Source organism: Lycium ferocissimum, chromosome 10 (genome assembly GCF_029784015.1).
Source record: "Lycium ferocissimum isolate CSIRO_LF1 chromosome 10, AGI_CSIRO_Lferr_CH_V1, whole genome shotgun sequence".
Lineage (NCBI taxonomy): Eukaryota > Viridiplantae > Streptophyta > Magnoliopsida > Solanales > Solanaceae > Lycium > Lycium ferocissimum.
Genome location: NC_081351.1, coordinates 3,081,935 through 3,092,836, shown reverse-complemented (window position 1 = coordinate 3,092,836; position 10,902 = coordinate 3,081,935). Strand labels below are relative to the sequence as shown.

Genomic DNA, 10,902 nt, shown 5'->3' with positions numbered 1-10,902 from the left:
TTCATAGAATTTAATTACATTGAACTCTCCTCTTTGTACTTTCACTAAATTCGTTGTAACCACGAACACTCCAACGTAAGGCCTATGACCTCATACTTTACCCTTCACAACCATAAAATCTCTGAGTGCAATACCTTATTACGCTTTTACCAAATTCAAAAGTATCAAACCTTACAATCTATGTGCCTTATCATGCACAAATACTCTCAAGTGATTCCTATTTGAAATACTCAACCATACTATCTAACTGTCATTTCGACATTGTCTACTACCATTGACATAGTCTTACGTCAAAATTATGACTTCAACTTTCAATTGTAGAGAGTTTTTCTTATCAATAAACTCTAGCTCGTCCTTTCAAAGATTCCATGAAATTATCTATCTTGGTATTGCATAAGTTACCTTCTCATCAATCTTAAATCACAAGGTCTGTTATCACCTGCCATACACTAAGTCAAGTTGTCCATAGACTTCCTTCTTCAATAATATTTATCACTCTTACACCCTATCTTAAAGATATAATATAATGATACCATAACCCGTACATCATTCAAGTAGTCACACAGCTTCAAATTCAAGTCGTAGGAACCTTAATCCTCCAAAACTGACTGTAAGATGCATTTATCTTAATTCTCCAGCTTCTATATTCCGTTCAAAATTACTTTTGTCATTATCAACCGAAAAAAAACAAACCCACTCATAGGGTGGATCAAAATATCATACATCTTTTAAAATAGTTAAGCCAATCATGGAGGTAGTCGTAAAACACAATCTTGAGCATCTGAAAGTTTCCCTTTCCTCACTCGAACCTTAAAACTAAACATTCCTCTAAGCCAAATGCATCACATAACAATCTCCACATTTCTTCTCCAAATTAGGTGCAACAACCAATAACTCTTTAAGTAATTAAATAATCGCACTCGTCCATCGCTAGAGTCATTTCTATTAGTCGATCACTGGTTTCCCCCAGAAGCCTATGACGTTATGAAACTCACAGATTTAATTCATGTTCCTTTAGCATTCACTTCATAAAAGAGTAGTCTCACAAAACCAACAAGCTCATAGCTCAAAATGATTCCTTCTTATCACTATACCCCCGAGATATCAAGTGAACCTGCAAACACGGCCTTTACTAAAAGCTACTCCTGATTATTCCCACAAGATTCAATCATCCATAATAACATTTTTCCAGACTTTTTCCAGACGAGCACATCCACCACTTGTGCTCGTCCTATAACAATCCATTTGAATTCCCTTCACTACATCCTTGTTTCATCGAGTAACTAAAGACTTAACACACGCACCCCAATACAAAGTCTTATTTCCTCATACATTATCACAAAAGATCATCGTTCATGTTTATATGCTTTCCAAACTTTTCTTCATAGCCTCATCAACTATTTTTCTTGCCCGATCAACAGATTTATCCAAGTTTTCCTTTGTCTTTAGAATATCAGTACTCGTACCATTTCATTGCATCTCGAGAATCTTTATGTTATGGTAAAACCTCTCAAGCTTAGTCTTCAAAGCCATACGCTTACGACATGGTTTTTTTGCTAAACATACTATTCAAAATCAGAAATATCTTCTGATCACTTGCTATACCATAAATGCACTTCCTCAACTTCCGAGCCACTAACCACTGAAACTTGGCTGTCATGTAGTCGATTCCACCATCACTCCTATTTCATAGGGATATCACCAAACTAGAGAGTCTAAATCATAACTCCCCAACTGAGTTTTGAATAATAGCTGCAACCTAAATCTGGTCACTTGACGTTATCATGGTGACACATCTCTTACCATACCATGAGACGTCACATCCAGCAGCTCATGTGCGAACCTGAGAACATGCCCTCACTGTCAATGAGAGATTGGAACAATGAAGTTTAGACCTTAAATCCAATCATATATGAATAATAAGGAATGAAAGAATGGAATTTTCCTAAGTGTCTCATAGCCTCTCGAACATAAGTACAGACGTCTCCATACCGATCCACAAGACTCTACTAGACATTGCTCTTGTACTCATGATACAGGTGAAACAAAGCTCTAATATCAATTTGTTACGACTCAAATTTCAAAGAAGTGAAGGCACCTACCCCTACCTGGTAGGCGAATCATCCATAACCAATTTAACCAATTTTAACAAGTATATTATGTGGAAAGAAATAAATAATGTCATTTAAGAGTCATAAACTAAGTCTCATATTCATAATATGCGGAATAAGTACAACCAACCAAAACATGGTGTTACAAATACAAGAACTATTAGGATAGCAAATACAAATCTAGGATGTCATTTGAATACAATGTTTGAATAGAAAAAAAGACAGAATAATGTAAAAGAGAGAGAGAATCTGGTGCCACGGATCAGCCAGTAGCTCGCGTCGAATCCTCCAAAAAAGCTCCTTAACAATCGGTGAAGCCTCAAGCTACATTAGTGCGAGGGACAGACTCTGCACATAAAAATATGAAGCAAGTGTAGAGTGAGTACGGGGATTCAACGTGTACTCAACAAAAGATCGCCGACCGACCTACAAACTAAAACGGTGGTGAGGGTTGGTCTTCCAAATACCACTTCCACGCTTAACTGCGGTTAGTCCAACATAATAATAAGGGTAATCATAAGTTGCAAACCTAAAGCCTAAATATGAGGCATCTCTAAGTCCACAAGTTATTTGAGTAGCCAAATAAGCAAGTTAAGTATGATTCAATCAACAATTTAGGCAAGTCATCCAAACAAGGAGTTCATAAGATGATATAATATGCAAATGCAATGCAAGGCCTTTCCATCACCGGTATACACACACTCCAATATTAAATACATGGCCCATAGGGGACTTGTGAGGTCCATACACCACCCGAAATCATTTCCCTTAGGGTTCTTAACCATTTTAGGCTTCCAATCACGTTAGTCAACCAATAGGCTCACATTACCTGTCTCTAGCCAATCAGGCTCATATCATCCACATCACTCCGTCCAGAACCATTTTCCCTCGGACCTCTCATATGTATCTTCACGTGTAATATTCATGAGATACCATATGAAAGCATGAATATGACATGCACAACAATAAACAACATGACTACATAATAAAAGGCTCAATCTTTAGCTCTTCCACTTTTATACGATACTTAGGAGTGATGACAACACTTAATGATAGTTAAGACAGGTAATAAGCATAGAAGCAATAAATAAGGAATCTCATGTCCCAATCACGAACCACAAAATCAATCTATGCTCTCAGCTAATGCCCAACGTATGGCATTTAGACCGAACAATAATACTCTAACATACACGAATACCCATAACATGACACTGCTTCTCAATACAAGTGCTCGTCGTCTCACGAGTATCAGGACCCCTTAGTTTCCCCATTACTCCCTCTTTATTAGTCTATTTTGACCAACCACGACACTTTAAATAGGGTCAAGAAAAGTCTCAACTTGCCGGATTTGAAGTCCGAAACTCAAGAAATCATAACACGACCTTGCCCTTATTCAAAGCCTCTGAACGATCCCAAATTGTTCAAATACATAATCTATGTAAGTATATGACTCCATAGACACCCATATTGTTATGATTATACTTTGGGTCCAAAAAGTCACCCAAAAAGCCAATCTTAAGCCCTAAAAGTCAAAACTGTAATTTCATTACAAAATTGGGTTCAATATAGTCAAATAGTACTCTATAAAGTTAAATGAATCCAATGATACCCATATTGCTATATTTAATTTGGAATCCAAAAACGAACCCAAAAAGGTAATCCCGGGCCCCTAAGACCAAAACGGAATTTTATTTGAAAATCGGTTTACTAACTTATATCGTCTAAATAGAGAAAATCACCCAATTTCATCCATGAGTCGATCCCCAAATCGAGATTTTTCATTCTATTATTCTTAGGTCTCAAAACCCCAACTTCTACAAGCCCAAACACAAATAAAAACGATAACCGATGGAAATAATCATGGGGAAACACCAAAATAGAGGTTAGATACTAACCCTCTCGTTGAGATGAGAACAACGAGGCGAAAATCACCTCAAACGGAGCTCTAGAACTCAAAATATGCTCAAAATACAAAATGGACGAAGTCTAAATTTTAACTCAATGATTTCCGCTTCCGCGGCCCAAAATTTCGCACCTGCAGACTGCCACATGGCATTTCCGCACCTGCAGACCAATTTGCCCCTGCAGTTTCACATTTTCGGCCCTTTTTCCGCACCCGCAACCACACCAGAGACAACAATTTCACCGACACTAAAATGGGCATAACTCCCTCATACGACGTCGAAATTCAACGATTCCTTTTGCTATGGCTCGGTAATTGCGATGCTAATTTAATGGTTCAATCGAAACATAATTGAGAGGTCATTTTCTCAATTGGTACCTTTTATGCGCAAAGAAACGACGTTGAAACTTCAAATACGAGCGCGACACAACCCAAATCCATTTGAAACTCATTGGAATCTCACCAAAACTTGCGGACAAGTCCAAAATCATTATACGAAAACATGTTGGAACATTCAAAGCAACAACACGGGGTCTTCTTCACCTGAAGTTGAACGTGGTCAACTCCAATTCCTTAACTTAACTGGTTTCTCAACCTATGACCCAAACCACACTTGAACCCCTCGAGAACCGAATCAATGGCTCCACTGAATCAATAATCACATTCCGGACCTAATAGAATCGATGAAACTTTAAAAAAGACTCATTTACCCTTAGTGTTGACTTTGGTCAACCATTCTCACATCTTTACTTAAGGATTTCCAAAATATCCTTTTCCTTACCCAAAACTCAACCAAAAGCTTCGGGAATCGATTTGTTCATTCCCGCAAGTCGTAAGCATCAATACGAAGATAATGGAACCAATAAATTTTCAATTCGGGTCTTATTTCTTCCGTGACCATCTTTTCACCATACATAGGCACATTAAATAATAAAATCGACTTAATTGTCAAAAACCAACCAAACGAACTCTAAAATTAGCTCAGTCAATTTCTACAGGTCATAAATAATATTACAAATCTAACGAAATCTTCAGATCGCCAATCAGAGCACGTTTTCAAAAAACAAGCAATTCATCCAAATACTTAAATATCAGAATTTTCAAAATGAAACCTTCTCCACAAGTGAACCAAATTATATCCGTTTGACTTAAATTTTGCAAGCAAATCAAAATAATTGTTATGAAGCTTCTGGAATAGACGACACGCGGAATAGAACATTGATTCTCAAAACGACCGACGAGGTCGACAAAGATGGTCAGTCTGGTGGAACATGTGTGAGCCACGGATATCTACATCTGATTAGCTTGTTGATGGTAAGCTGAAGTACACATAGAACTTTGTTGTATGATATGTTTCCTACATGCTTTATTGAATCTGTTCTATTTCACAGCTCCCACATGATAATAGCTGGAATTGCTCTATAAATGGACTGCAATTTGGCAGCTGTAGGAATAGTCCACCACTTGATGATCACCTGCTGAAGTTGAAGGTCTTCTATGTTAAAACATGCACAAGAAACAAACCATTTTCAAAGCTTCAAAGCTATTAGAGAGATTCGAAAAAGATGAGTCATTGTCTCGCACTTGTAATTCACACAACACCAACATCTAGATGCAATATTGACCTTCATCCTCTTAAGATTGTTATCATGCTCGGCAGTCTTAATTTCATTTCTATTTTCAAATTACCTCAATAATGCTAGGCTCAAACAGCAATGTTGGTTAGAAAAAAAATTTCATGCGGAAGTTTTGTTTCACTCGTTTCTTAAATCTAACACTAGATCCCAAACAGAGAATGAAAAGCACCGTCATTCCTGATAAAGAATGCACGAGAAAGCAAAACAAATGACAGAAATTATTCAAACAGAAGAACATAAAAATACTTGACTTGCATATTATTTGGGCCAATTAATGTACCCCAAATTAAAAAGACAGTATTTACATGAAGGTTGCGTCATTTATATATTATTGAACTAAACAATTGTGAAGAAAACTCCAGAATAATCAGGGATTTATTTTTCCATGAGGCAAAGCTTAAATAGTGCAATTCCCTTTATCTTCTTAAAGTTCAGTGGAATAATTCTTTAGTCATCTCAGAATTCACACAAAAATTCTAGTCACCTTCCAGATTGGGCATGACTTATTGTGGTCTTAAATAATTAACTTATTTTAAATATTTGATGTTTTAGAAAAACAAGAAGCATCATTACTTTTATTAAAAATCTACGTGTATTACTGTGATTAATGAAGTTTTAATTAAGTGAGACATTTAGAAGTGAGAGAGAGATAGATGTCCTTTACAGACAAATATATATTATAACTAGTTATAGTGTACGTGTGTTGCACGTGTATATCGCGTCAATTAAAAATATTAATCGTATATAAAATCCCATAAATTTGTCTTTGTCTTTTTATTTAAATATCTCAATCAAAATTGTTACTTATTAGACATTTAACATATGTCAGGTACGTTCGAGAAGAATTTGATTTCTTCTTTAATTTGGTCTCCAAAGTAACCATAAAATAAGATAGAGAAGAATTTGGTGTCTCCTTGCACGGTAAAGTATTTAATAACAAAAATTTAGTTGATTTTGAAGCACTAAATATTATGGGAGTAATTAAATTTCATTCCTAAATAAATATTATGAAGACAATTAATTTACAGTTTTGTCTAAAGTGAAATATATTTAAAGGGTAAAAAGGACGAACGGCATTTCGCTAAGGGCCTTTGTGTTTTTAATATAGTATAGAAGATACATAGATAATTTGATTTTAAAATTCTAAAAACTAAATAATTGATATATTAATCCACGGATACGATAATTAAAGACTTCTAACGTGACATTAATGGTTCGTTTATTCTGAACCTAAATGACATTATTTCTTTGACTTTGTATGCTATTCAGCTTTGGTAAAATAAATTCAAACTTAAAGTAATATGAAAAAGGATTCTTAAATCTTAAATAATGAAAATGATCGAAAGAAGTCCCGTAAATAGTTTTATTGTCCCGTAAATAGTTTTATGGAAAGACGACCTATTAATTTTAGGGAAGTAATTAAAGTTTATTTCTAAATATTAGGAGATTAATTCAATGACCATTCTATCTCGTGTGAAATCAAATTTTAAAGGGTCAAAAAGGCAAACGATATTTCTTCAAATGAATAACTAATTGGTAAAGTCCTAAATATTACAAGTTTATCCAATAGGAGTAATTTTGGTGATACAATTTAGTATTTAAAGGGTGAAAAAAGCGAACGATATTTCTTCAATGCATAACTAATTGATAAATTCTTAAAAATTACAATTTTATCCAATAGGAGTAATATCTTTTGTGACACAATTTCATATTTAGAAGGTATAAAAATCGATCAATATTTCAAGGATATTTAGCCGTTCACAATACTATGAAAGAGCATTATTGATTTTGGTTCAGTCACATAATGATATTTGTATTAAAAGAATATTATATATCTTAATAATCTATCCAAAATTCGATAAGCAATTTAAAAATTATAATGGTCTAGAACTCATAAGTTAAATATTATGAATTCGTCTTTGATCCTAAATTCGAGCAGAAGTGGGCTACGGGTTATACAATTCTCAGTTTGAATAAAAATGCACTACGGACTTTATATAACTTTTCGTGTGTATATTGTGAGCCCACATATTGTGTTTTTTGTTTTGGGTTCATGTGGGATTAGAATTTTTTCTTGTGATGGATTCAATCAAGTTAAGAGCGATAAGCAAACTTGATTTGTTTCTTCATTTTAGTAGAGTTTCAAAAACCACTCAATTGAAGAAAATGCCCATTTTATTGGGACTGATGTCTATTTCTGGAGTTACTTTCTTTTTCTCTTTTGTAATTTCTTTCTATTTTATTTTTTATTGTAATTGTTCTATTAGTCAAATCCTTTATTTTGGCTTCTATCAGTGAAGAATTTGGCCAATTTCCAGATTCAATTTGTTTTTAAGAAAACAATCAGAGCAACAACTATTTATATAAATACTAGAACATCTTCTTAAAGGCACTAACCAAATCTTATCTTTTTATCCGAACTAATATCTAAAATATCTATTGGATGCAAAGGAAAGTCGATATTTCAAGACTATTAGAAGGGATTAGACGGGACGTCATATGGAAAAGAGTAGTGCCTCTATTTAATTTGTAGGCTGGTGACGAAAACCATTCAAATTTAGCAATGTGGTGGGGAGTCAAAATTGTTATTGCTTAATTCTAGTTTTTACCTTTATTATGGTGTATCTTCTCGAAGTTTTAGCAATAACAATTTTGACTCCCGACCACATAGTTTTCTTCACTAGGAAATTCTATAGAAAGATATATAAGAAGATCAACAGAATCTCAAGCCGAAACATTCAAAAAATTACCAACAACATGGGGCTCTATGCAGCCGAAATCTCATATGGCAAGCATGATTTGCAATTTCTTAATTATGTTACCAACGGTAACTAATTTGGCTATCAAAGAGATAGAAGAGAAGCTTGTCAGTAACCAAACAATTCTAAATGACATATCTTGAATAGTAATACAGATTACTCGGGAAACCGATATCACCTTTCCCACAAGCAGTAAAAAAAGAACTTATTTGTTTGACTTACCACCCTTAATTTATAGCAAAGAGCCTTCGACTAGTATAACAAATTACCTCCAATAAAAAATAAAAAATAAAAAATAAAAACTTTACCAGCATTGTCACATTGGACCAAAGATCTACGCCCAAAACAAAAGATTATCCAGATAAATATTAGGAAAAGAAGGTTTTACCTTTTCAATGGTTCATAAGTTTTGTTGAATTGCTTACGGTGAATTTCAGCTGATATTAATTCCTCTAGAGGAACTTTGGTAATGTGTGTTAAAGAGGGAATGGAAATTATAAATCATACATATTCCCCAGAAAAGCACTTCCATCTAAACACTGCGAACAACCTCCTCCAGCCCCTTCATGTGAGTTCATCATTCCAAGGCTTAACTTCCAAAAGAACGAAAAACTTTTCAACTACAAAAGTAAGAACATAACAAAATGAAGCATATTGATGATTTACTTGATTAAAGGAACATATTTTCCACACTCAAGTTCTGATATGTTTTGCATTTTCTTTCTACAGTAATTGTGCATTGGATACAAAAGCAACTAAGAAGGAAATATCAAAGCTCACTATCTTTCTTCTTGGTAGATGCATTAGCCGCCTCCCTTGCTTCCGTTGCCTTCTCTTTCTTCCTTTGTATCCTCTCCAAGGAGATCAATATCATCGCCATCAACATTATCGACAGGCTGTAAAAATCCAATCTGCCAAACTACACTTCGTCATAAAGAAAATAGACATTGATTCGAGAAAATTTACCTTCCTATTCTAAAGAAAAGTTGACAGAATATTATATTCAAATTTGCAACCAATATCAAAATGTTAACCAGAGCATGGGCAAGCTAAAAACGAAATGCACAAATCTCCTAACAACATGCTAAAACAAAATTTTATGAACTTCAATACTCCAAATAAAATGCGTCAAACATATCATCAAACACCTTTCCTAAGGTCCAGTTGATATATCCAAGAAATGATGAAGGAAGGAAACAATCTATAGTTGAAACGAGGAAGGAGAAAATAAAATACAATCAGCTGTCTTACCAGTCACCACCAAAGTAACTGCTAAAAATTGTTATTAACCTATTAAGGAATTGGGAAGTTCAATTTGTACCTTTCAACTATGAGTCACCCAAAGATCACTATCAAGTAGTTTTCATTGTTGGAGTCATCGCATGTTTTTTCCCACTGAATCCAAAAAGAAAAATCTAATATTCAGTTTGATACCTTATATAATTTGGTCTGAAAATTCTTAATTTTCAATTTCAAGACCCAAGATTAAAATCTCGAATTCCTAAATGAAAATAGTATGTAAAAGAAATTACCAACATGCTACACTTGGTGAATCCTAAAGTAACAATAAATGATTAAAGAGCAGATGGAGATGCACAAAAAAAATCAGAGAAAGTGAGAATGAGAAGCAATTTCGCAACAGTCTAGTAGGAAGAAGAAGAGTCTAGATGAGACTCCAATTTGCAAAATTAACTGTTGCACACGTGTCTCTTTGAGAAGGCATGAATCACCAATTTGCCCTTTAAAACGTCAACGTCTGAAATCACAAATAATATGCCCTTTTCACCCTTGTTCTTACACCCCAAATCCCGTTTCTAAAAAGTAGAAATATTATTTGGCATTGGATAGGATCATAATATTCTAGACTTTTTTCAATTAGAATTTTGAAATCAACTAAATTTGTATTCAAGATTTGACCTTTTTTAATAAGGAAACCTTCGATTAATTACTATTTGGACTCATGCACATACTACTTAGTAGGCGTTTAGCTACTTGGTCCCGTCGAAACAAAAAAAAAAAACTTTTTCACTTTTTTGGAATTTTGCCAAGTCTCGAAGCATTTTTAGGACCTTGGAAGAAGCCGATTGTGTTTGTTTGTTATTATTAAAATAGTTTTTTTTTTTTTTTGGTTAAAATGTACTTGTTTTGGTTGTGAAAAAAGTGAAAAACTTTCTTGTTTTTCAAATTCCAAATACAACTTCAAGTTGTATTTAGAATTTTCATGGCCAAACACTAATTTTAAAAAAAAAGTGATAAAAAAAATCTAAAAAAAGTGAATAATTCTTATGGCCAAACGGGTCCTTTGGACTCATTCACAAGTGATATGTTAAAGCAGCGTGGGTATTTTCCTTCCAAAGGAAAGGAATTTGAATTGGATACTTATAATTATTATTTTACACTTTAAATAAATTACTATGTAGTTAAATTACTATGTAGGACTTCGTTCAACTACAAATATGTTAATTGCTTTTGGAGAACTTTTGACTCTTCTA

General features: G+C 34.0%; 1 long non-coding RNA gene across 4 annotated transcripts; it reads right to left on the bottom strand.

Annotated features, from left to right (window-relative positions):
* Positions 1-2,209: 2,209 nt before the first annotated feature.
* Positions 2,210-10,191, bottom strand: LOC132035450 (uncharacterized). Of its 4 annotated transcripts, none has more exons than XR_009409254.1 (4): positions 9,943-10,183; positions 9,732-9,805; positions 8,633-9,321; positions 2,210-5,492 (listed from the first exon to the last, which is right to left on the bottom strand). It is a non-coding gene; the product is annotated as an uncharacterized LOC132035450 (long non-coding RNA). The 4 variants fall into 4 exon arrangements; XR_009409255.1 differs by lacking the exon at positions 2,210-5,492 and having other exon boundaries at positions 8,371-9,030; positions 9,191-9,321; positions 9,943-10,182; XR_009409256.1 differs by lacking the exon at positions 2,210-5,492 and having other exon boundaries at positions 8,371-9,321; positions 9,947-10,191.
* Between the last annotated feature and the right edge of the window lie 711 nt (positions 10,192-10,902).